General features: G+C 39.2%; 2 protein-coding genes across 2 annotated transcripts in view; both read right to left on the reverse strand.

Moving 5' to 3' along the window:
* LOC127988352 (complement factor H-related protein 4) overlaps window positions 1-27,603 on the reverse strand; it is a 228,861-nt gene that overhangs the window by 141,964 nt on the left and 59,294 nt on the right. The window lies entirely within an intron of this gene.
* Window positions 1-27,603, reverse strand: part of LOC127988360 (complement factor H-related protein 4-like) — a 67,790-nt gene that overhangs the window by 39,442 nt on the left and 745 nt on the right. The window lies entirely within an intron of this gene.

Genomic DNA, 27,603 nt, shown 5'->3' on the forward strand with positions numbered 1-27,603 from the left:
TGTATCAGGGGGCTCACCATGGATTTTCCCAGCTATTCTAGGAACAGCCTCCTCCTGAAGGTTTTCCTTGTGTAATACTCAAAAAAGTTTGTGTGTTTTAACGTGTGTGTGTCTGGGTAGCGTGTGTATAAATGTATCGATACATGCACAGGTCCAAGGGCTCGATGTTTGCAAGCACATATGCACATATGTGTACATGAAAATAATGAACATGCTCCTGAAAACTAAATTGTTCTGTTATTTTCAGTCTCTCCCATTCACTTTCAATGGTCGGCCATTGTGACCATTTTTGACCATGCCTACTCTCAGATAAATGAGGCCCACGATTAATCAGATGCAAACAGAAATATAAAACCAGTCCTAATTGAAAGAGAACAAGTTGACAAAAAGATTGAATCCAAGATTGGGTGAAAATATGGTATAATGAGTGATTTCTAAGCTATTTTTTATAGGCCGGTCATTTTTGACCGGGAACACCACAAGTGTGACTATGTGCCATATTTTTTACAAAACAAAAGTTTCAAAACAAAATTCCTGGTGAAACATTGGAGTAGACTAGTGTGATCAACAGTAGCCATTTTTTTCATAATTTTTTTTCATATTTCCAAATTTACTCATAAATTATTTGTTTTTTACTCAAAAAACGAGATGCCTACTCTCAGATAAATGAGGCCCACGATTAATCAGATGCAAACAGAAATATAAAACCAGTCCTAATTGAAAGAGAACAAGTTGACAAAAAGATTGAATCCAAGATTGGGTGAAAATATGGTATAATGAGTGATTTATGAGCTATTTTTTATAGGCCGGTCATTTTTGACCGGGAACACCACAAGTGTAACAAGGTAACAAAACCCCCACAAAAAAAGTAAGAAAATTTCCCAATTTTTTTTTAATTGTAGTTATACCCTTTGGGAACAAAGTCACTAAGTTTCAGTCCAAAGCGATAACATTAACTATTATTTTCGGGAAAAAGAAAATCTTCTCCGGGTCAAATTGACCCGAACACCACATGAGGGTTAAAGATTTGATTAACACATGATAACACTGCAGATAGTCCCAATTTATATGGGAAACCTCTAATGCACCACAAAAACAATAATATACACATTAAGACTACATTTGAGTACATTTTACCATTCTTTTGTAAGGATTAGGTTTCCTGTCCTGTGTAGTCCTGTGTGGTCGTAAAATTTTACGAGCTGCAAGGGACTGGGGGTTGCAGCCCATGGCTCTCTTTGAGAAAGTTGGTGGGGAGAAACAATTCCAATTTATACGCTAGTAAAATTATAATCCTCGCATAACAAGGATTAACCATGGTACACACAAAACATATTCAAAATACATATTATTAATAAAATGATGAAAGTAAGGAACTTCTACGAAAGGTTTCTTTTTGTGTATGTTGGAATGGTTGGTTTAGTGTCTCCTTTGAGGCTCGCCCACGTGACTCTGGAATTTCTTGTCGTAAATAACTGTCACTCAAGGCAGGATGTGGCCGACTTCAGGGCGGCCAAAATGGTGAATTATGTAAACAACTAAGGTCCTTGTTTACTCACGTTCTGGTCTTTTGAGTTCCGAATGTGTTAAGAGTCAGGATTCACTAGTATGGAACAGATGGCTGAAATACCATCAGCTCATTAGTGTTACAGCATTTTTCCCTTCAGCCCAGAACATTCTCAAACGAAAGAGCTAAGGTGGCCTTCATTTTAACGTTGCTCTCTGGGAGAGCGGCACTATGGGGGACGGCGGTGTGGGAGAACCAGGACCCATGCTGCGACTCGTTTCAGGCGCTCTCCGCCGAGATGAGGCGGGTCTTTAATCGGGCCGTCGCAGGACGGGAGGCGGCCAGGAGGCTGGCGGAGTTACGCCAGCATGAGAGATCCGTCGAGTTCCGGACCCTGGCGGCAGAGTGCCATTGGAACGAGGAGGTGCAGTGGGACATGTTCCTGCATGGGCTAGCCGACCGCGTCCAGAGGGAGATCTACGCCCTGGATCTTCCCCCCTCTTTCAATTGACTCATTGAGCTGGCGTTACGGGTCGAAGCCCGTCTCACACGGATGGAGAGGAAGGGTCTACTCAACACCCCATCCAGGGGACCGGCAGACGGCGATTCAGCGGTGGGGACGTGGTCAGCCCCACCTATGATCACGAGCCCATGCAGGTAGGGTGAGCTCGGCTTTCCCGGGAGGAGAAGGAGAGGCGGAGGTCCCTGGGCCTCTGTCTTTACTGCGGGGGAGCCGGACATCAAGCCCATGCCTGTCCAGTAAAAGGCCAAGCCCGGTAGTACGCATGAGGCTACTATCGGGTGGGATCTCCGCCAAGAAGACCTCATCACCATCATCATCTACACTCCTTCCGGTAAGGCTGTGGTGGTCAGCACAGACACACCACTGTCAAGCACTACTGGACTCTGGGGCAGAAGGTAACTTCATGGACAGTACTTTAGCGCACAAGCTCCACATTCCCCTCAGACCCCTTCCGCACCACATCACGGTTCACGCCCTCACTGGACAGCAACTCCCCACTATTTCATACATTACTGAAGACATTACACTCATCACCTCTGGCAATCACTCCGAGAACATCTCTTTTCACATCCTTGACTCTCCCCTGGCACCCATTGTCCTCGGGCACCCTTGGCTCCTCCTCCATAACCCCAAAATAGACTGGTCCTCTAACTCCATTTTGTCCTGGTGTAAAAAGTGTCATGAGTCTTGTTTAGTGTCTGCCTGTCCGTCTGTGTCTGTGTCTGTGTTACAGGAGGAGGCGGTGGATTTATCTAAAGTGCCCGCTGAGTAACTCAACCTGAAAGAAGTGTTCAGTAAGTCTCGAGCTGCTTCTCTTCCTCCGCATCATCCTTACGACTGTGCCATAGATTTAAATTTTACTGTCAGGTAAGTCTCCGCCTAAGGGCAAACATTATTCACTTTCTGTTCCAGAAAGGGAGGCTATGGAGAAATATATTTCTGATTCTCTAGCTTCCAAATTCATCCGTCCTTCCTCTTCTCCTGCGGGGGCGGGGTTCTTTTTTGTGGGAAAGAAGTACGGTTCTCTGCGACCTTGCATTGATTACCGAGGGCTGAACAACATCACGGTTAAGAATACTTATCCTTTGCCGTTGATGTCTTCAGCCTTCGAGAGGTTGCAGGGAGCGTCTATTTTCACAAAACTGGACTTACGCAACGCGTATCATTTGGTTCGGATCAGGGAGGGCGATGAATGGAAGACCGCTTTTAACACCCCCAGAGGGCATTTTGAATATTTGGTTATGCCCTTCTGGCTCTCCAACTCCCCAGCGGTCTTCCAGGCACTCGTCAACGACGTGCTGCGAGATATGATTGATCAGTTTATTTATGTCTACCTGGACGACATATTGATTTTTTCTTCCTCTCTCCAGGAACATGTGCAGCACGTCTGACGAGTGCTTCAGAGGTTGCTAGAGAATGGGCTTTTTGTCAAGACGGAGAAATGCGAGTTTCATGCACAGTCTATTCCATTTTTGGGGTATATCGTGTCGACTGAGGGAATACGCATGGATCCCGAGAAGGTTAAGGCTGTGGTAGAATGGCCAAGCCCAGATTCCCGTAAGGCCCTACAGAGGTTTCTGGGGTTCGCTAACTTCTACCGGCGTTTCATTCGGAATTTCAGTCAACTAGTCAAGCCTCTGATCGCCTTAACCTCCGCCAAGACTGCGTTCACGTGGTCAGACACAGCTGAGGCTGTGTTTGCTAAACTTAAGAGCCGTTTCGTTTCAGCTCCGATTCTGATTACCCCTGACCCTACACGTCAGTTCGTGGTGGAGGTCGATGCGTCAGAGGTGGGGGTAGGAGCGGTGTTATCCCAACGTTCTCCCTTAGACGACAATGTCCATCCTTGCGCGTATTTTTCATATCGTTTATCTCCTGCAGAACAAAATTACGATATTGGTAACCAAGAATTGTTGGCAGTTAAGATGGCATTGGAGGAATGGCGGCACTGGTTAGAAGGATTGGGGGTTCCTTTTATAGTATGGACTGACCACAAGAATTTAGAGTACATTAGCACCGCCAAAAGGTTGAACTCCAGGCAGGCTTGATGGGCACTTTTTTCCAGACGTTTTGACTTTACTATTTCGTACCCCGGGTTCCAAAAATATCAAACCCGATTCTTTATCACGTATTTTTGACCATTCCGAACGCCCGTCTTCTGCGTGTATTTTTCCTGAGACATTAGTGGTCTCCACTCTCACATGGGAGATCCAGGGGTTAACCGTACTAGATTTTTAGTCAAGCAACGATTCTGGTGGCCACTTATGGCTCACGACATTCACAGTTTTGTTTTGGCTTGCTCGGTTTGTGCCACTGGTAAGGCTTCCAATCGGCCTCCTGATGGGTTACTCCAACCGCTGCCGGTTCCTTCGAGACCCTGGTCCCACATCGCACTAGATTTTATTACCGCCATCCCAGGGCAACATGGTTGTTTTAACCGTGGTGGACCGGTTCTCGAAGGCCGCCCACTTTATTCCCTTGGCCAAGTTGCCCTCAGCCAAGGAGACAGCGTTGACCGTCATAGACCACGTCTTTTGTTTACATGGCCTCCCGATAGACGTGGTTTCTGACAGGGGACCCCAATTTGTGTCTAAATTTTGGTGAAAATTCTGTAAATTACTGGGAGCGACTGTAAGTCTGTCCTCAGGGTTTCACCCCCAGAGCAATGGTCAAATCGAGAGAGCCAACCAAGATTTGGAAAGGGTGTTGCGATGTTTGGTCTCCAAGAATCCTTCCTCCTGGAGCCAACAATTGTCTATGGTGGAGTACGCCCACATTACCTTACCAGTATCAGCTACGGGCCTATCTCCTTTTGAGTGTAGTGTAGGTTACCAGCCACATATTTTTCCCAGTATGGAATCTGAGGTTGCGGTCCCCTCCATTCACGCCTTCGTCCAGAGGTGTCACCGCACTTGGACCAGAGCCCGCGAGACTCTACTCCAAGTGGGGGCGCGCACCAAGGCCAAAGCCGATCACCACCAGTCTAGGCCTCCCGTATACGTCGTGGGTCAAAAGGTGTGGCTTTCTACGAAGAACATTCCTCTCCGTTCCGTATCTAATAAATTGGCTCCCAAATTTATCGGCCCGTTTACTGTCACCAAGATCATTAGTCTGGTGACAGTCCGCCTTAAACTCCCTCCTACGTACAGGAGAATTCATCCTACAGCCTTTCATGTACCCAAAATCAAGCCCATACTTCATTATCCCATTAATCCGCCTACCCTGGTCCCTCCCCCACTGCGTCTCGTAGATGGGGAGACCACCTATTTGGTTAATCGCATTCTGGACTCTAGAAGGAGGGGACGCGGATTTCAGTACTTGGTGGACTGGGAGGGTTACGGTCCAGAGGAGAGAAGTTGGGTACCTGCTAGGGACATCCTGGATCATTCCCTTTATCGATGATTACAATCGACAGGTAAGAGATTCTGGGGACGCCAGGAGGCATCCTTAGGAGGAGGGGTACTGTCACGGTTCGTGAATGCACCGTCTCCAGCTGTATTCATGTTACGTCATGTTGATTGTTTCATGTGGGTGTTCAGACGATCAGCGGCAGGTGCTACTCATTCCAACAGCATATTTAACGCCCTGTCTTTCGTCTCCTGTTTGTCTGATCGTTGTTTGTAGATTCCGTGGCTGATGTCTTGTTCGTGTGTTCCTGACTTGATTTGTCTCTTATCTGGTTTCTGTTGGACCTTTGCCTTCACACACGGATTATATTCACCGCACTTGGAGTTAGCACCACCGTCATCGTCATCAGCACACTCAATCCATCAACTCACCAGTCTGTGCTGCCATCGTGGTTCCTGCGTCACTCTCCGACCTTCCATCATCTCATCTATCCAATAAACTCTATTTTACTTGCTATTGTCTCCTGTCTTCCATACACTATCGTCACACTATATTACTACACTATATAGTAGTAAAACACATGTGAACAGTAGCCTACTTTTTGATCAGTTCATCAGTAATGTTCAGGAAATAATAGATATTGAATGGATGTTTGAACTTATTTGTGTGACGGTTGGGTTTAGGACAAACACAAGGAGAGGGTAGGATCCAATTGCAAGGGATGTGTTTAATAAACAGAAGGGTAAATACAAAATAAACAGTCTTGTGAGACAAACAAAACAAAACAAAAGAGGGAACCGAAATGAAACGGGAACTCGGAGGAACGAGAGGGTAAGGGGAAGTCTCGGGAGACGAGAGCATTAGACACATAGGGTAAGGACTCCATACAGATGAAAAAGAAAGACAGCTATACATAGGGAGACTAATGACAAAGGATTGTCAGCACCTGTGCGATTTAATTGGAGTTCAATTACTGTGAAGACAGATCCAGACTAGAGGAATTAAAGTGCCTATGGTGAAGTGCCTAAGGAGAAGTGAGCTCACTAGGGAACACCCAGGAAAACAGAGACTGACAGCGTGACAATTTGCTATTTTTTTTTTTTTTGTATTTGATTGTTGTTGTTGTTGTTTTTTCTTTCATTACAAATGATCATAAAATACATGTGCCTATTTTTTGATCAGCTGACCAGCTATCTGCCCAATCAGGTATCTATGTGACAGTTCGTAGTTCTTGAGAGTTTGGTTCCTCTCATTCATTGCATGGCACATGCAAGGGAATACAAATGAGAAATTATACCATATAAGGAACTACAGTACAGTCTATTTTATTAAGGATGACGTTTTGTCGCAATTTTGACTTTAAGTGTGATACAGTAAGGTTAGGGACAAGTTTGGTGGTTTAAGGTTAGCTAATGGGTCAGCAGTGTACAGGTCAATTTGATAAGGGAACGCAATTAAATCTGTTAATATTTTATTGCTTTAATAAATGATGATAAGTGATAAATGCATTTTCTTGAAAATGTTTTTTCCCCTCCTGTTTGATGTATGATTCAAGGAATATTCAGTTCAATGATACACACTAATCAACTAATATCAGTGTTGAGGCAATAAAGACATGTTTTGCACCCAAATTACAATGTGTTATGTCTTTGCCAAGCATTTAGCCAAACTTAACTAGTCACCCTTTACACAAATATAGTTACAGTATCAAAAAGTCCAGTGCCAATAATGGTAAAAAAAAAAAAAAAAAAAAACTAGTAAATGTTTATAAACATTTACAAAAGATGAATAGTCTGAATTTTAAATTGGGTACTACAAAAACATGAACAAATTATTAATACATGTTTTGTAAATATGTGAAAATAGGGTGAATTCCAGTCATTTCGGGAACGTTTTTCCATCAAAATGACTGCTCATACACTGAAAAAGTCTAACATTGCTGTTATTCGTTTAATGTGTATTTTGTCGTTGAAATAGCTTAAAATTATTGTTTTTTTTTTTCATTTAAACTAAACGTTTTAGTTTATATTTATGGTTGAATCCATTTTTTTTACATGGATACAATATGATTTGCAGCGGGACATTAAACTGAATTTATTCATTTGATCAAAGCAATTTTATTAAATTAAGCATGGTTTGCACATGCGCATTGCTGAGTTGGAGTTCCGCTCTCTGACCACCTGACCTGTTTATTTAAAGAATAAAAAAAAAAAAAAACGTCCGTTACAGTTGAACTGTGTGTTAAGCGGCGGCCGCAGTAACTTATACTTCAACAGACCCCTCCAGGCTGGCTGAGAAACCCAGAAAAACTACGAGCAACTCTGAAGAAGGTAAAATAATCAACTTTGTATACCCTTAATGTTTATAATTATTTTTTTTCAATTAACGTTTTACCTGACTGGCCTTGACTCGTAATTTCAGCATTCACGCTCGATAGTATGTAACTATCACTAGGATATCACTATTATTTCTAAATGAATAATTATGCTAGACATTTTTTTTTCGCTGAATTTCTGACACTTGAAATGCAGTAGTAAATCCCCAGGTTCAAGCTTCAAACTTCATGGATGCAAACAGCGCGCTTTTCGACACCTCCCGCTTTTTTCGCGTCAGTCTGCATGACTTGTGTGAATCGTGCAGTTCTGAGAGGTTCTGATTATAATTTCACAAAGTCATCTGAAGTCATTCCATAGCTTAATCTGAGGGACAGAATTATATTTAGATCATTAAATTACAGTTTACGGAAACTCGTCTTCCCTCTCCCTGCGGCTGTCAATCATTCTCCATTTTATATTCAAACCGCGCGCCTCGTCCGTTACAGCAGGATCGAGCAGGATACACGGTAAAACTCTCTCCAATATGATATATTCACATTATGATGCTTGATCTGTAGATAAAGGGCTGTGGATTTGCATAAAATGATTATTTTGTTGGAGTTTTTTGCTGTTTTTAAACGACTCGCCACGGTGTGTCTGTTAGATCACACATTACAAGAACTATGAATTGGCATCAAACCAACAATAAATGGAATTTAAAACCGTGAAGAAACAAATGATCGATAAACTGTTGGACAAATAGACACGAGGATTTGTGCGCTCCACATTTCTTCGCTTTGTGCCGTGAACGAATCGTTCGATTTAACCGGTTCTTCTTAGTGAACCATTTGAACTAGTTCACCAAATCGAACTGAATCGTTTGAAACGATTCACGTCTCCAATAAGCATTAATCCACAAATGACTTAAGATGTTAACTTTTTTAATGTGGCTGACACTCCCTCTGAGTTCAAACAAACCAATATCCCAGTGTAATTCATTTACTCATACAGTACACTGACTGAACTGCTGTGAAGAGAGAACTAAAGATGAACACCAAGCAGAGCCAGATTACAAACAAACACGCCCACTGCTGGAGCGGTTCTCTTTCTCGAGTCAAGAACCAGTTGCATCAGTTTTCCGATCAGCAGTACATACACTGAACCGAGAATCGTTTCTATCGGACACGTTCGATTTGATAACCGATGAGCTAATGATACTGCGCATGCATGATTCAGCGTGAAGCAGACTGACACACAGAGCGTCTGAACCGAACTGGTTCTTTTGTTATTGATTCTGACCTGGCGAAACGTAAGTTTATTTCATAACAAATACATTGCAATAAATTATGTATAGTACGTGGATTACGATTTCTGCCCTTATGACATCTAATTTATTTACTTTATATCTTCAAGACTTAAATCCTCATGCACATTATGGCTGTTACTTTATTCCGTGTGTTGTTGCAAAACTTAATTGTAAACTTTCCATGATTATGAGGTTTTTAACTGACTAAAGTTATGATTACGGACTTTATATTTGATAGACTTCTCTAATGACGTCAATGCGTTGAGCGTAAAAGTTTTTTTTTTTTTTTTGACTTGGGTCTCTGCAGAGCAAAAGTGGGCATTTATCACCTTGTGAGTGTTTTCAAACTGCTGTGTGTTTCTAAATCATGCAATTAAAATGATCACCCTTACCCAACCCCACCCCTAAACCTAACATCACTATGACATTAGCCAATCAGGTATCATGGTGTAAAAACACTCTGATTTGGTAACTCCCATTACATTCCTGCAGAGACCTATGCTGTTTTTTTTTTCAACCGGTTTATTGAATCGAACTGCCCAAAATACTTTTTGACTACATTTTACATGTGTTTGCATCCCTGACACTCTGAAACTTGACTAATGGTAATGGTTACTTATGCTATCAATAGCTAAAGGTCCTATGTGATCTTTTATTTACACTCCTAATTATCTTGTGTTCAGTATTTATCAGCCATAATATTACAAGGCGCAGCTATTTGTATCTGGTAATGTTAGTTTGCTACACTATTAACAGCATTTACATCTGGTAGAAATTTACCAAAATGTTAGCCAGCTTTCCTAAAATACTAAAATAAAGTATATATCTATTAATGTTAAATGTTGGGTATTCTTAATTTGTGCATGATGTTAGTAGTTAACACACTTTGATGGCTGAAACTTAAATCATGTTTTCTCTTTCAGCTTCAGGGAAGCAGCCACCAATCAGCTGTTCCTGCTGTGCAAATTATTTGGAATCTCCTGCCAGTGATCATTTATTGTGGTAAGTTCTATTTCCAATGTCATGAGGACGTTTGTGATAATTAGGCATCCTAAAGTGTAACATTTTCTCTCATCTGGGAAGTTGTCTACCAGATCTACTAAGTAAAACTAGATCATCACTTTTAATTAAGTCACATCCCTTGTAATGAACATTTGATTATTTTGATTTGCTAATCAAATGTTTTGTTTTGAAAGTTTAGATTGTATAAGAGCTTGGCACATTATGATCTAACATGAAATCGGGAGATTTTCTGAAATTATAACATATTTTCTTTCTTTTTTTGTGCAGGATAATGAGGTTGAAGAACTGGAGCGGACAACCATGGCGATCTTTATCACTGGGAAAGAGGATCCTCTCCATCCACCTAAAGACATTAAAATTGTTGTCGAAGGAAAAGAGGTCCTGAACGAGTTGCCATCGGTTGCTGGGCTCATATATACACTAAACCTAAAATATCCAAAAAGGCTACAGTTCACCTTTGGATTTGTGCAAAAGGTCCTGATGGAGCTTGATGGAATAAAGATGACCCCAAAAGTCACTAGACTGACCACCCAGCTGTACAGGGATTAATTGTATAATTGCATAATTGTTACATTTTATTGTTTTTACAGCCGAGACTTTAGATCCTTTTAATAAAAAGGTTGTACTAACAAGGCTGCATTTTCACTGCAGCATTTACAAATGTGGCTGCCCAAGTTCGATGGCTACCAGGTACAAAGGTTGAATAAGGCCAAGTCTTATGAACAACTGAAGAGACTGATTGCAGTGTTTCAAGTATTTCTGCTGTCAATCTTCATACATTTGAAGCAAATGTTCAATGAGTTTATTGAACAATAAAAGTGTTCTGAGTAGTCATTGATTAAAATTTATTAAAATCATTAATTAAATAAAATAATTAATTTAATCGGACCTATAAAAATTAGTTTGTTCCAAACTAAAATAATTAATTTAATTTAACCTATACATATTAGTTTAGTTGGTTTGTTCTAATTTAAAAAAATTAGTTTGTTCCAACCTAAAATAATTAGATTGATCAACCTTTAAAAAGTGGTTTGCATGGATTTAAAATTTTTAAGTTAAACTAAATTAAATTATTTACATTGAGTCAATGTCAAATGTTTCGTGTGATTGATTACTTCAATTTTTAAGTTGAGTTTTTATTTTTTCAGTGTATAGGTAGCTACTAATGATCAGTAAATGTTTATTAACCTTTACAATTGATGAATAGTTTACACTTTAGATTGGGCACTGCAAAAACATTAACAAATAATTATTAATTGATTTAAGATGTGTAAATAGTGTAAGTCTACACAACAAACAAATACAAAATATATGACTTTTACAGACTGTGATTATTAATATATAAACATGAATAATTTGTGTTTATAATTACTAACTAAGTTATATTTGTCACGGTTGGTAAACCGTGATCTCGGGGTATTTGCACTGAAATCTGTGTGAAATCTGTGTGTTTCGCGTCTGCACTGATTAGCTTGTGGGCGTCTCCGTTAATTGTCATCAGCAACAGCTGCCACTCATACTCATCCACTATATATTGGCTTGTCTCACGTCTTGTGTTTTTCTTCTGTGAGATCGTTGTTTCATGTCTGTACCATATTTGTTGGCTTTAGTGGTGTCTGCGCTGGATGTCTGTGTTTTCCCCAGAACCTCATCCACTCTCCGCACATCCACTCAGCTACGGACACTTACCTTCGGCTCTATTCCCTGCAGTTCCTGTGCCATCCTCTACTGCTGCCTACTCACCATGATCATCCGGACTACTCACCTTCTCTCCGCCATCATCCGGATTCCTCACCTCCTCACCACCACCACGGAGTGTCGTCTTCTCAGCCTCATTGTTTATTTGTGTCTCCATATTTATCTCTTCTCATTAAAACTGTTAACTCACATCTGTTTCCAGACTTTCCTTCAATCCACCGTCACAATATTTTAGCTGTATTTGTACATGAAAAAATTAGCATTAGCTAATATGTGAACTGAAGTTTAATGACATTTGTTAGTATTCAAAAGTAGAATAATAAAAGCTTATAATCATAATTTTGTTAAAATCCTTTGTAGACTTTTAAAATGCACTGAAAGTTTAATAATATTTGTAAACATAAACTAATGATCCGTTAAGCATTTTATTTTGTTTGTTAATGATTTATTAATAAAGTTTTTAATCATTGAAAACTATCTGTCAAAATAATTTGAATATTAAAAAAAAAAAGATTATATGTTTGTATGATTATATGTTTGTATGATTTGTACGAAAGTTTAATGACATTTGTAAGCATTTAAATTTACATTAAATTGATGTGTTGATCATTTGGTAATGTTTAATTAGGTCATTAGTTAACAAGCACATTATCCCATATTTGTAGATATGTGAAACTACTGATCCGCATTATATAACATTTGTTAATGATTTATTAATACATTTTATTAGAAAGTTATTTAAAGTTTGTTTCAACTTTCCCATACTGTATTCATTTTCCTGACCAATAGCATCCAGACCAGACCAGACCAGATCTGAACCTAATCTATATTTTTGTCTCTTGAACATTTTTTTATTCTTTTGTTATGTGCTTGTAGATTGGAAACGGTGTTGCTCAGTTAATGTGAGGTACCATTTGGGACTGCTTCTTTGCAAGAACTCATCGGCCTTCTATCAACATTCATTCAGGTCCTGCGAGACCAGGCCAGTAATCAAGGTTGTTTGATGTCATTGATAATATTTATATTTACATTTGTTGCACACCTCAAGTTTAATAAAGCAATGTATTGGGATTGCCAAAATTTGTACCCTATTCAAAGAGCCAATAAATATATATTTTTGAACACCAATCAAACAGCTTCTTCAGTTAGCCTGTCAGTTTGTTAATGGGCAGAAATTATTTGCCAGTCCATTTATGGTATGACCATGTAGTCTGCAAGTTACTGTGAACACCTTATAGAAAATGCTGTCTGTTTTTTCTATTCTTCCAAAACGTGTAAGTGGGTGTCAAGTACCATTTATTCATGATGGTAAAGGTCCCCCATCCTATGATGTAACCTTGGCACAAATAAAACTTCTGGTGGGATCTGGATTTGCTTCAAGGCAAATTGCTGAAATCCTTGGTGTGTCACAAGCCACTCTGAGACGGCGACTAAGGCAAGGTTCAGCCAATCTCTAATGCTTAATACATATTTGTGCATGCCCTAAAATTTCTGTAAATGTTCTCATGAGCGCAGGGGTTAAAACAGTAGTCATGACTTCCAAATGTTTTAAATTGAAGTCAAGTTGTCTCGTGTTTTCATCGCAACAAGTGGCTGTCAGGAAACTATAGAGTGGACACATGGATATCTTTGGAGCCTAAAGGAGTCATGAACAGCCTTTTTATTATTGTGTACTGTTATCTGAGGTCTTATAATGTTATCAAGACTTTTGCATCAAAAACAGCATAATTTAGAAGTAATTAACTATTTTCTGTCCAATTTTTAACCCCCCTCATCAGAACGCTCTGTTTGAATTGGCCTAGAGGATTGTAGACGTGGAAGTAAATCCCCACGGCTATTATTGGCAAACAGTTGCTTATGTAACTGCAAAAAAATAATTTCAGTCCCCTAGATAACTAAAGAAATATTGGAAATTGGGGTACGACTTTGTAAGATATTTGTTAAATAAAATAATGGCGTAAAATTAAATGGTTAACAATACCGAGTAACTGCTTTGTCCAAATCCTCCCTTTAAACAGAATCTTTCATCTCAACCTTACAAGATGCTATGCACAAAATACGGATCAGGAGCTTGACAGCATGGTCATTGATGCTGTCGGTCAAAATGATCTAATTGGACCTGAATCTGTGAGGGCTCAGTTAAGCTCAGCAGATGTGCTTGTACAGAGGAAGAGGGTGAGGACGAGTATGCTTCGAACCAATCCCGATGCAGCTGTTTTGAGATCTACATCACAAAGACTACAGCGCAGAACATATCGCGAAGCTGGCCCAAACTATCTGTGGCACCTAGACGGTTACCACAAGCTCATAAGGAAATTATTAATTTTCTTAACATCTGCAAAAAATAAACTTTACAATTAATTAAAACCTATTTATATGGTAATTTACTTGGTATTCATCCAACCGTCATGTTTATAGTTGTTTCGACTGGTAATTGTGATAAATGTGTTGGAGCCATACATCAAGCTAGACAAATACTAGACAATTTTTGTAATCCATATAGTTTCATAGTAAGGCATTGTTTTCAAGGATTTTCATTATAATCACTTTATCAGCTACATATGTAATTTTCCTTCATATTCACATTAAACTAGAGAAAGAGCTGCATGGTTATTTAAAAAATACTTTGCTTTCAAAGGTGGCAGATTGTGATTCATGGATCGATTGATGGCTACAGTAGGCTTGTGGTTTTCCTTGTTACATCTAACAACAATCGCAGCAGTACAGTCCTTCAACATTTTAGCACAGCAGTCACCCAGTATGGTGTGCCATCACAAGTGCGTTGTGATTAGGGTGGAGATAACGTTGATGTGTGTCTCTTCATGAATGTCTTCCATGGAATGGGCCAGGATTTTTTCAGAGGTCAGAGTACACACAATCAAAGGATAAAGAGGTTTTGGGGTGAACTTTGGTCTGGCATGATCAATGTGTACCATAGCCTCTTTACATTCCTGGAGTCTGAGAAGATCCTTGATCCTGCCAATGAACTGTACATGTGGACTTTGCAATATGTGTATCTCCAGAGAATAAACAGGGATCTCAAAATTTTTCGCCGTCGTTGGAATAATCATGGCCTGCGCACTGAGTGATTTAGTACTCCAGTACAGCTGTTTGTCTGAGCATGCCTGCGGTTGCAGGACAGGCCCCTTAAGAGCCATTCAGGATGTATTTGAAGGACCTGTCAATGCCCCACAACTTCAGGGTGATGTTCTACCACAGGGGCCAGAACTAGCAATGGCACAAGAAATGGACACACCATTACCACAATTACCACAATTGAGTACCACAATGCCGGTCCTCTATGGAGAGAGAGGACATTAATGTCCCTGAAAGTCTGTTCAGTATAAATGAAGGTGATGTTCATCAACTCCAACGCTTGGTGGATCCTCTGGGTATCCTCCAGGGATGGCATGGGTGATGACCTTCTTCAAATGACAATTATGTTCCTGCAGTCTGCGGTTCATCCATAGACTGTTAATATTGTAGCTGTGTGACAAATGTTTTTTTTAACAGTAATTGTAAGTTCTATGTATTGGTCGACTTCATTGTAAGCTACTTGGCCATTTTTGACAGTACAGGTACATAGGTTTAGCTTGTGTTTGTGTGATGTTGACTGCATTACACATTAGCCTATTTGTAAATGTGTCCCTGAATGTGGAAGAGAAAGAACATGTCAGATCAGAGGTACAGATCACGTCTCATAAGTTTACGATCACAGATAAATGCTAACTTTGATAGGTTAATAGGACAAGCATGTCTGGCAAACGAGGACCAAGAAGGCAGTCTTATTGAAAGGTATTTAATTGGGGCTACTGTAAAACAATGTGTAGTCATAAGAATACTTGCAAGAGTGTTAATTTATCTTATGTATAACCCAGTCATAAATGACTGGAACGAGAAACGCTCCGGCAGTGGGCGTGTACGTTCGTTATCTGGCTCTGCTGCACAAATTTTCCCCCGGCCATTATTTGTCCATGTTGACCATGCCCTCGGCCACTATAAAAGGCCTGGCATTTATTTGACTACCGGTTTTTATTTGAGGAATTACGGTATGACCGTTACGCATTCAACCCCTGTTAATGAATCACTGTCTTTTTAAGTGAAACAATAATGTATGTAAGAAAAATACCGATTGTAAGAGCCATTTTGGTCTTATGTACAAGTACGTCCAGTAGGGGTCACTCTTGCTTAATTGTTCACAATATATAGGTGGGAACCTTCCTTCAGGTAGCAGGTGTTGCTGGAGGGAAGGTTCACACCGTTTTTGACCGCTACGCTAGGTTGTTTGTACCATGCTATGCAAGTCATTGTAAAGGTGAAGGACTGGTGGATTTACTGACTGTTCATTTGGATTCTTGCCTATATGGAAATGAAGACCAGTAATGGTAAAATAAATCTACAACAATGAGCAATATTAACATCTTGTGTGGACATTCCATTTAATAGTAACCCAAGCATGCGCGTCCATTACAAGCACCATCCAGCATCCCTCAGCAGCTTAAAGTATTAGACTTGGCTGCTTACACCAATATTTGAATCTTGACTGTCATGTTCACTTTGTGTGGTGTCTGAAGTGGTCCTGTCCCCTTGCATTATATGGATGTGACAAGTGGGGCAGGGCCAAGAGCCGTGGGAACGGAGCGAGGCCAGTGGAATGATTGGAAATGAATGACACCGTCGACACTCACCGGTCTCAAATCCCACGGAGGGGATGGAAGGATACAAAAGACTAGCGATGACAGCGAAGGACGACAGAGGAACAGGCAGGGCTGGCGCTAGCCATTTGGGTGCCCTAAGCACAAATGCTTGGCGGTGCCCCCCTCCCCTCCCCAACCAACCACCCACCCACCCACCAACCAAAATCATGCATGTCATTACAAAATCAATGCATGTCATTAAATGCAAATCATTTGACTGTTACAAATTGTGCTTTCTTAATATTTGTCAGAGTTTGGCAGTTGTTTTGCAACAGCAGCAACAGTGTTTTTGTTTTGCAGAACATACCTCTTGTCACTGCTATTTTGAACCCCGAGTCTAAGATTAGAGCTATTGCTTTGTTTAGCAAATGTCAGAGTAGTGCATTGCATCGTTTTCATCAGCACCTGAACATAAGCTCAGGATGCAAAATCAGCTATCAGCAGTGTTGGGAACGTTACTTTAAAAAAGTAATTAGTTATAGTTACTCACTACTTGTTCCAAAAAGTTAGTAACTGAGTTTATTAAATCAATGCATAGTAATGCACCGCATTTAACGTTCAGTAACGTTAACGGCGTTGTAACAACGGGAAAAGTAATTAGTTAGATTACCGCGTTACTGAAAAAATAACTGCGTTACGTAACGCCGTTCTTTTAAAATTAACATTTTTATTTAAAACATTGTCTTACCGGCAAGCGACACGCGAGCATCATCCCGCTGTCTCTTCTTTTTTCTTTTTTTCCGCCCCCGATTCTTTGTGCCAAATTTGACATTGATTGAGGCATTATCGAACAGACCACTGGGAGGTGGGGAAGGGGGGGCACCAGAGGGAGACTGGCACAGATATTCACCTTTTTCTCGACTAATTTGGTCTAGGCCTATATTACTTTTGTATTGCTTTTGTATATTAACATGCTTTTAGAAATATTTTATTTGGTATTTATACTAGTAGCCTATTGTGATGATTTTTTCACGACCCAGATTTTTTGGTGCCCCCCCAAGCACTTGGTGCCCTACACGTAGTGCGTGATGTGCGTGTGCGGAGCGCCGGCCCTGGGAACAGGCCTGGATTTTAGTTGTGTTTTGATTTTGTTTGTGCGCGGCAATCGTCCGTGAGGGGCTGCCACGCTATTTTGTTTTTATTTTATTATTAAACTTGATTTGATTATCCGCCGGTTCCCGCCTCCTTCTTCCCACAAAAGAACAGCAATACGATAGACAAAAAATCTTTGCTTGTGTTAATGTGAAGAAAGAAAGTGATAAACATCTCGGATGACAGAGGTTCAGTAAATGGTGAGAGAATTTTCATTTTTGGGTGAACTATCCCTTTGAAGAGCAAGATGCCATGGAGAGGCTAGAAATATAATCCAGACCGTAGTGAATGGGTGACCCCTGTTGGTGAGTTAACGGAATTTCATAGACCAGATTTGTGACAGATTGAACCAAATCATTTAAATGGTTGATTCATTCAGGAACGAAACACCATCATGTTGCTCAGAGATGCAAAATATTAATGTGGCTGTGTCTGGATTTTTTTTTTTTGAAGTAGCGTGAAAACAGGAAATGTGGTGTCTAAAACATAAGTCTCTTAATTAACTTCTTGTTTATTGAACTGTTGCATAAGACGGTAACACTTTACAATAAAGTTCTGTTATAAGTTATTCATAAATTATTAGTTGAGGATTTAATGATGAACTAATAATTTACAAAACATATACTATACATATACTACAACTGTTCTTTCATAAATGATTAATAAGTAATAAGTTAACGTTTTAGTAATGTTTTATTAATTCAATTATAAGTCACTTATGAGTTATTGGTTAATGATGAATTAATCATTTACAAAACATTACTATATGTTCATAAATGATTAATGAGCTGTATGCTAACGATTTACAAATGTGTTGTAAGTTATCTTAAAAAAGGTTGAAATCATGAAATAAATCAAACTGATCTTTAGTAGATGGTTTATAAGTTATTAGTTGATAACATTATTTATCACTTATAAATAACTGAAGTATTAATGTCATCTCAATAAACAATTGTTAATCATGAACAAAACATTAGTAAATTATCAGTATATGATTTATTGGCGAATAATTTGTTAGCTGGTCTGTGTTCAAAAGCACAAGCATGCAGGTATGCTAGGGCACTATTTTTTTTAAAGAGTAACTCATTTGTTTTGAAGTGGATAAACATTTATAAATGCCTTAGTCAGGTGATTCCAGTGAGTATTGTTAAATCTGACTGGTGAGGTTATAGACAGCTGTCTTCCCTGACACACATGGAGTCTTTAACTTTGTGCACCTGATGTGAACTTTCTTTGGAAAGTAAAACCGGTTAAGAGGTTCACTTCATCACTAGATCCGAATGTAGCAGGACACAAAGGGTTGTCAGAATAGATGGAGCGACTATGCCACCCTGGCACGGTGCCAGAGATAAAACCTTGCCCGTAGGCAACACAGGTTCATGTGCAATAAATTGGCAGAAGACGTGGGTAAAACAATTATGAAATTTTATTAAAAATAAAATTTAATCCAACAAATCAAGTCACAAAAAAAAAAGAAAAGAAAAGAATAAATAGCTCAATGAATGTGATATGGGTGGCCAATACCCTCAACAAAACTGTATGAAGGGGATGCAGGAGCCGAGGCGTAACAGCTGGGAATAAGGGCACTAATAGGCCTCCACAGCACCGCACACTTTCGTTACACCTGTGTGGAAACACTCACATACACACACACACACACACACACTCCACACTGCACTCGTGAAGTAGCACCACCACCGGCACTCAGCTCCTGTAACAACAAGATGGTATGTTACAATTGAGGGTAGACAAAACACTGATATAAATCGCAAACGATGCGTAGAGCAAATAAATATTGGGGCACCTTTAGCTCTTAGCTATCACATAAAACAACTAAAGCAAAAACAGGAGGAAAGTAAACACTCTTGTATACACAAAATAACTCGAAATACAATAAAGAGTGTTAAAGAAAATACCAAAACAATAAATCTGTCAAAAGAAAACATTAAACAAAACAAAGAAAATAAACAACCATTTTACAAACATTACTCAAATGACAAGAGAACAAAACACAAGGGAACGCAACAATAATATTAAAGGACCGACAAAGCAACGCCTCTGGACGATACTTCCCACAAAGCCCCCACAGTAAGAAGTTAAAATAGCCCGCAGACGCAACAAGTCTACCGCCTGAGTCAGATGTCCAGAACGTAATACTGTGAGCTTATTCTGTCGATCTGGACAGTCATGGTAAGCATATTGTTATATTTATATTTTTTCAAGGGTCCAACCCATGTTGGAAAATATGTTAAAGGGTTGGTCAACCTGCTAATTTTCTTAGGCTTGATTGTGTTTATAAGGGTGCACTGAAACATGTTCATTCTTCGTTTCAAAAACAAATAAATAAATAAAAAACACATTATTGTTCACATATTTTACCTTTTTTCTACACAGCTGTTTCCCTTCTCCTAAATCAGTCTGTTGAAGCATTTAGCTAGCTGGCTAGTGGAGCTAAACAGGACTGCCCTTTGTTTACATCTTTGCAACAACATAAAATTAACATTAGAAGTTATTAATGAAAAACACATCAACAAAGAATAAGAAATACAGGTTGTGGACTATAAACAACAGCTACTCTTAAAGTGGGAACTGCTCCATCTCTCAGGACAAGTTCTTGGTTGAATCCAGTGTTCTAACAAATAATGCATAGCTATCAGATCATGCTACCAACATTGTATTTTTTAATATTGTAAGGTTAGGTTTAGGGCCTGGGTAGATGTAGGCATTAATAAAGCCTCAAACCACATTAATATCCTGTTGGACACTCAAACTGATAGGTAGCATTTTTCACTCTCGAGAGGAAACAGTCCTTCGTAAAATGTGCAGCACAGAGAGTAGGGATGGGTGATACCACATTTTTTCCATGCGATACGATACCGATAATTTTTTGTTACAATTTGCCAATAAATCATATACTGATCATTTACTTATGGTTTGTTCATAATTTGTTCATGATTAACAATTGTTTATTGAGATAATTATACAAAACGATTTTGACATAAATACTTCAGTTATTTATAAGTGATAAATAATGTTATCAACTAATAACTTATAAACCATCTAATAAAGATCAGTTTAATTTATTTCATGATTTCAACTTTTTTTAAGATAACTTACAACACATTTGTAAATCGTTAGCATACCACTCATTAATCATTTATGAACATATAGTAATGTTTTGTAAATGATTTGTTCATCATTAACCAATAATTTATAAGTGACTTATAACTGAATTAATAAAACATTACTAAAATGTTAACTTATTACTTATTAATCATTTATAAATGTATAGTCATGTTTCATCATTAACTAATAATTTATAAATAACTTTATTTACGTTATTATAAATTGTTACCTGCATTCTTCGTGTGATATTGATTAACTATATGAAATTATATAAAGCTATACATTTCTGCCCCCATATCTTGAATTTTGTGATCATTCTAAGCGTATTTTAATCAGATTTTAATAGACTGAATCATGCAGTGAAAGAACACACTGTAAATGCGCATTAGTTTAGACTTGACATCATGTAATGTGTTTATGCACTCTGTAGATGTGTTTTGTATGTTTTTTTTGCAATATACTCGAGAACGTAAAAAAAAAATTACAATATCATCACAGATTATATATATAACACACCCCTAATTGAAATAATGATACATTTGACCTGGTAGTTAATTTACTAATGTTTTTGTAAACCCCACCTCAAGCACACATCTATTCTCAGTCCAACCAAGGTTCAGATAGGTCCAGAAGCAAATCTCTCATTCTCCCACCCATTAATAGATTTTTGTGACTGTATATAGATCTCATCTGTACTTCTTTGATGATTACCAAAACTGTGTTGTCTTGTTTCCACAAGGCCTGAATGGAAGGACGCAGTCACCTGTGTCCTGAACCTTCAGATGGCTTCAGAATCCAGCTCAAATACCGTGATCGTTCCATGAAGTCGAGGCAGTTCCTACCAACACAGTCATTGCAGGTGTTTCCTACTCTACTCTCATCTTGAGATTAACAAGCATGTTATTTCTTAGTTGGTTAAAATTTACCAAAAATGTTGTTTGCTAAGATCTCTTGATATTTAATTTAAGTTGAGCTATTGTCCAGTACAGTGCAGTACACCTTGCACATTATTTGTTCAGTGGTTGGAAGGAGAGGAGGTGGAAGTATGTTATTTATTTCAGTGTTGTTTCCTTGTGCTGAAAAAACAGTCTTTTTTTGTTTGTGTGGGGTGCTAATAGTCAGTTATGTGTGACAGTAGCTTACAAAACAAAGGTAATAGTGGACCTTTATGACTTTTTTGATGTCACAATTTACCTTCACTTGATTCAGACTGTTCATAGAAAATTACTGAAATAATTCACTGTCTGAAATATATACAGCAAATCCATTTCAACTCTCCAAATCCTGAATCCAACATTGATGAATGGTCAAAGGAGGACCTCATTGGCCAAATAGACTCATCAGTAAACAACAAGTAAACACCCACTCTCTACTTATTTCATTTTCTTCTTGTGGTTCCTCACAAACTTAGACTGTGTGTCCACCAAAGCGTTTTTAGCCAACTGAAAATGCCAGGTGCTCTGATGAAAATTCCTAGCTGTGAGCGCTTGAGAGTGCTTCTGTGGCGCAGCGTTTTGTTTGATACGGAATATCCACTGAAGTGTACTTACCTGTAGTATCTGATTCTGCATATATTTTAATTCTGAATATAAAATGTAATTACTTGCTCTGGCCCTTGTTTAAAATTATTTTGTTCCATTGTTGTACTACTTCTTGTGGTCTGTTGCTGACCAAGCAGGTTGTAAAGATTGATTGTGTGGCATTAGTCCCAGAGTTGTGTTTATGGATCTTGGCAAGAACTCAGAAAGGGGCAATGGATGATGGTGGGCCATCAAGGGATTTTTTTCATTTCCTAATGAAGGATATACAGAACAGGTACCTCTTTGAGGGGCCAGATCATTTAAAATTACTGGCCCTGGATAGTCATGGTAAGCATAATGTTATATTTATATTTTTTCAAGGGTCCAACCCATGTTGGAAAATATGTTAAAGGGTTGCTCAACCTGCTAATTTTCTTAGGCTTGATTGTGTTTGTAAGGGTGCACTGTAACGTTCATTCTTCGTTTCAAAAACAAAAAAAAAAAACACATTATTGTTAACATATTTTACCTTTATTCTACACAGCTGTTTCCCTTTTCCTAAATCAGTCTGTTGAAGCATTTAGCTAGCTGGCTAGTGGAGCTAAACAGCACTGCCCTTTGTTTACATCTTTGCAACAACATAAAATTAACATTAGAAGTTATTAATGAAAAACACATCAACAAAGAATAGGAAATACAGGTTGTGGACTAACAAATAATGCATAGCTATCAGATCATGCTACCAACATTGTATTTTTAATTTTGTAAGGTTAGGTTTAGGGTTGGGGTAGATGTAGGCATTAATAAAGCCTCAAACCACATTAATATCCTGTTGGACACTCAAACTGATAGGTAGCATTTTTCACTCTCGAGAGGAAACAGTCCTTCGTAAAATGTGCAGCACAGAGAGTAGGGATGGGCGATACCACATTTTTTCCATGTGATACGATACCAATACTTCTAGAGCTATATTTGGATAATTTTCAGGAACAGAGGTAAACTTAAATTTTAGCCATTGTTCCCTAAGTACAGCGTCCCTAGAAAGGCAGAGCAAAGAGACCCTGCAATAATTCTTTGCACCACGACTGTTCAGTCTGGTTGTGGGCGAGGCTACAGAAGATGTGGACCTGACAGAAATTGTTGATGAGGTGTTCAGGAGCCAGCTGCAGAAGGCACATTTATTTGTTAATGCTGATGCCAAGTCGTGGATAATACAGTGCCAAACAGGAGCGTAGATTAAGCTGGGGACGCAGGGAAGTGTCCCCCACTTTTATCATGTATATTCATCCCCCTCACTTTTTCAGTCAAATGTGTTCGCATGGAGGTTTTCAAGAGCTGGTAGGTGTAAATAAATATAGATTCAAACAAACTCAAAGAGACAGGATTGTCTGCATACGAGTGTGTTTTTCAAGTCATCTCCAGGTAGCCTAATAAATAAAGTAGCCTATATGAACAATGCAGTGCTGATTTACATAGGCCTAGCATTTATTACAGTATAAATGACATCTCTTTAACGTCACATTTGATCAATTTAAAGCATCCTTTCTAAATAAGTCACAAAAAATTACTAGCTATACTAGCTAATACTAGCTTTTGAATGGTACAGTATATAATATTATAAAAGCTTTAAATTTCAGATAAATTCTGATCTTTGGATCTTTCTATTCCTCATAGAATCCTGAAAAATGTACTCCGCTCTTTTAAATATTGATAATAATACTAAAGGTTTCTTGAACAGTAAATCATCATATTATAAAGATTTCTGGAGGATGTGACACTGAAGACTGGAGGAATGATGCTGAAAATTCAGCAATGTGTCAAAGAAATAAATTACATTTTAAAAGACATACAAATAGAAAGTAGTTATTTTAAATAGTAAAACCATTTCACAACATTACTGCTTGTGCTGTACTTTGGATCAAATAAATGCAGGTCTGGTGAGCAGAAGAGACTTTATAAAACATTAAAATATTACTGTTCAAAATCTGTTGACTGGTAAGGTTATCATTCCTGTCCCCCTGACTTCTGAAATGATGGCTATGTCCCTGTTCCAGTTGATATGTTACTAAGAATAAACTATTTTTTAGATCGAAGATGCCCATTGAGGAGACCAGGAAGGCTTTAGAAGAGGCTTCAAACAGCCTTTCTCTCCTTGGGTCTTTAAACATTCAGTGTCGGGGAGAAAAGTCGTCCAGTGTGCAGTGAAGTTCTACCTGGAGGGGCGACTTAATGCTGCAATGGAACAGTTGAGTCAAGAATTTCATATTTGGGACACATTTTGTCATCAAGATGACTGCTCATAAAAGTAACAATTTAATTGATTTAAGAAGAAAAAAAATGCAAAAACATGAACAAATTATTTTACAGTGTGTGTGTGTGATGCTTTGAATGTTGTGTGTGTGTTTTGTGTGTAGAATCTTGAGAAATATAGCCATAGTTTATCACAACAAACAAACCAAAATCAGATATATGACTTTTACAGACTGATTATGAGTTAATGATTTTATTAACATTACTGTAAAATGCTTAAAGACTAATGTAGCTACTTTTTTTACCCACAACATTTGGAAATGTAAAAAAAAAAAAAAAAGCACAGGTTATATGAACTTAAGTTTAATGACATTTGGTAGCATTCAAAAGTACATTAACAAATAATCTTTTAATGATTGTGTAATTTCTGTTCAAAATAATTTGTAGATTTGAAAGTTTAATGACATTTGTAAGCATTAATTAAAGATCCGTTCAGCATTATATGTTTGTTAATGATTTATTAATGAAGCTCTAAATCTGGGTTCCTCAAATCCAATGCAGGAAGGGCCAATGCACTGCAGAGTTTAGCTCCAACCGTGATCAAACTCACCTACCTGTGATTTTCTTCTGATCCTGAAGACATTAATTAGCATGCTCAAGTGTGTTGGATTAGTGTAATAATAAAACCTTCGTAATCATCGGGAAGAAGGAGGCGGGAACCGGCGGACAATCAAATGAAACTTTAATAATCACAAATAAACACAAAACAGCGCATCAGCCCCTCACGGATGACTGATGCGCACAAATAAAAAGCAAACACAACTAAAAGCCCAGGCCTGGTCCTCTCTCGTCCTTCACTGTCGTCGCTCCAGTTTTCTATCCTTCCATCTCCTCTGTGGGACTCCTGCTGGAAGTAGCCATCGGAGGATGGGTACATGGTGGTCATAAAGGGATGGACATGGTCAGAAGCAATGCTCAGGTGGGCTGTGGCATTTAAACTATGCCCAATTGGCACTAAGGGGCCTAAAGTGTGCCAAGAAAACATCCCCCACACCATTATACCACCACCAGCAGCCTGCACAGTGGTAACAAGGCATGATGGATCCATGTTCTCATTCTGTTTACACCAAATTCGGACTCTACCATCTGAATGTCTCAACAGAAATCGAGACTCATCAGACCAGGCAACATTTTTCCAGTCTTCAACGGTCCAATTTTGGTGAGCTCGGTTGTAGCCTCTTTTTCCTATTTGTAGTGGAGATGTAGTGGTACCAGTGGGGTCTTCTGCTGTTGTAGCCCATCCCCTCAAGGTTGTGCGTGTTGTGGCTTCACAAATGCTTTGCTGCATACCTCGGTTGTAACGAGTGGTTATTTCAGTCAAAGTTGCTCTTCTATCAGCTTGAATCAGTCGGTCCATTCTCCTCTGACCTCTAGCATCAACAAGGAATTTTCGCCTACAGGACTGCCGCATACTGGATGTTTTTCCCTTTTCACACCATTCTTTGTAAACCCTAGAAATGGTTGTGCGTGAAAATCCCAGTAACTGAGATTGTGAAATGCCACGCTCAAAATTGCTTAAATCACCTTTCTTTCCCATTCTGACATTCAGTTTGGAGTTCAGGAGATTGTCTTGACCAGGACCACAACCCTAAATGCACTGAAGCAACTGCCATATGATTGGTTGATAAGATAATTGCATTAACGAGAAACTGAACAGGTGTTTCTAATAATCCTTTAGGTAAGCGTATATGCCAATAAACATGCAACATATTGGATGTTTATACTTTGGCTACATTGTGTATGATTGTGTTACCTTGAGCATTGGTTGAGACATCGATGATCGCTGATAAAATAAAGAGAAACATCTCCCAATATTTCATTTTAAGCTGTAAAACATATCAAATGGCTTAGTTCAGTTTAATAAAAGCTAATAAAACTGTATACACAGCATTGACTGAATAATAATATAACAAATATTTAAACTTTAAAGCCTGATTCACTTTCCTTATTTAACACAAATCAATGCAAAGATGTCTTTAGTGTTAAACATGAATGTGTCATGCTGTCTAGTCTCTGTTTCCCTGGGTGTCCACTAGTGGGCTCACTTCCCCTAAGGCACTTCACCGTAGGCACTATAATTCCTTTCTAGTCTGGTCCTGTCTTAACAGTAATTGCACTCCTGTTAATTGCACCAGGTGCAGGAACTCTATTGTCATTAGCCTCCCCATTTATTCCAGTCTTTTCCTGTTGTTTGTATGGAGTCCTTACCCTTCGTGTTATCAGCCTTCTCGTCATCCGAGATTCCCCTTCATCTTCTCATCTCCCGAGATTGACCCTAACCTCTCGTCTTCCAAGTTCCCTTTCCTGTTCCCTCCTTGTTTATTTGTTTGTTTAATTGTGGACTGTCTATGTGGCTTTGACCTCTGCTTGTTCGACCAAGAATTGGATTAGCCTTTATTTAATAAATACTTGCGATAGGATCTACTATCTCCTGTGTCTCTCTGGTACACGAATCGTCACAGAAGGACTCCATCCAAAAAGAGATCCAGCAGTATGTCTATTCATATTTCCAGCCCAGTCACCGAGCGGGTGAGGAATGGTTTTGAGTGTACTTGCCTGGTCGTGTTTCATGCGACCAGGGGAGGTCGCTCAGGAGTGAGTGGTCGAGAAGAGGTCCGGCATCACTCTCCAATATGGCCCCCCGTCGACCCTGAGACCTTCCAGAGTCGAGTCAGATTCCAGTTGATCCTCCTTAATCAAGTCAAATTCCTGTTGACCTTCCAGAGTTGAGTCAGGTGTCCGTTGACTATCCAGAGTTAGTCAGGTGCCCGTTGACTATCCAGAGTTGAGTCAGGTTCCGGTTGACCCTCCAAATTCGAGTCAGGTGCTCGTGGACCTTCCGAAGTCGAGTCAGGTGCTCATGGACCCTCCAGAGTCGAGTCACGTGATGTCCTTCTTAAACTTGTTTTTGTGTTGATTTTTTGTTGTTCTTCTGTCTGTGTCTTTCTTTCTGTTTCCTCCTATGGACCTGGCCCTCTGTCCCTCCCCCTGATCCTCCACCGGTCCACCTCCCTCCTGGGTTTCTTGTCTGTGTCTTTCGTTCTGTTTCTCTCTAAGGACCTGGCCCTCCATCCCTTCCCCTTATCCTCCGCCGGTCCACCACCCTTCAGGATTCATTGTTTTGTGTTGCACTTCTCT

This window comes from Carassius gibelio, chromosome B22 (assembly GCF_023724105.1).
Source record: "Carassius gibelio isolate Cgi1373 ecotype wild population from Czech Republic chromosome B22, carGib1.2-hapl.c, whole genome shotgun sequence".
Lineage (NCBI taxonomy): Eukaryota > Metazoa > Chordata > Actinopteri > Cypriniformes > Cyprinidae > Carassius > Carassius gibelio.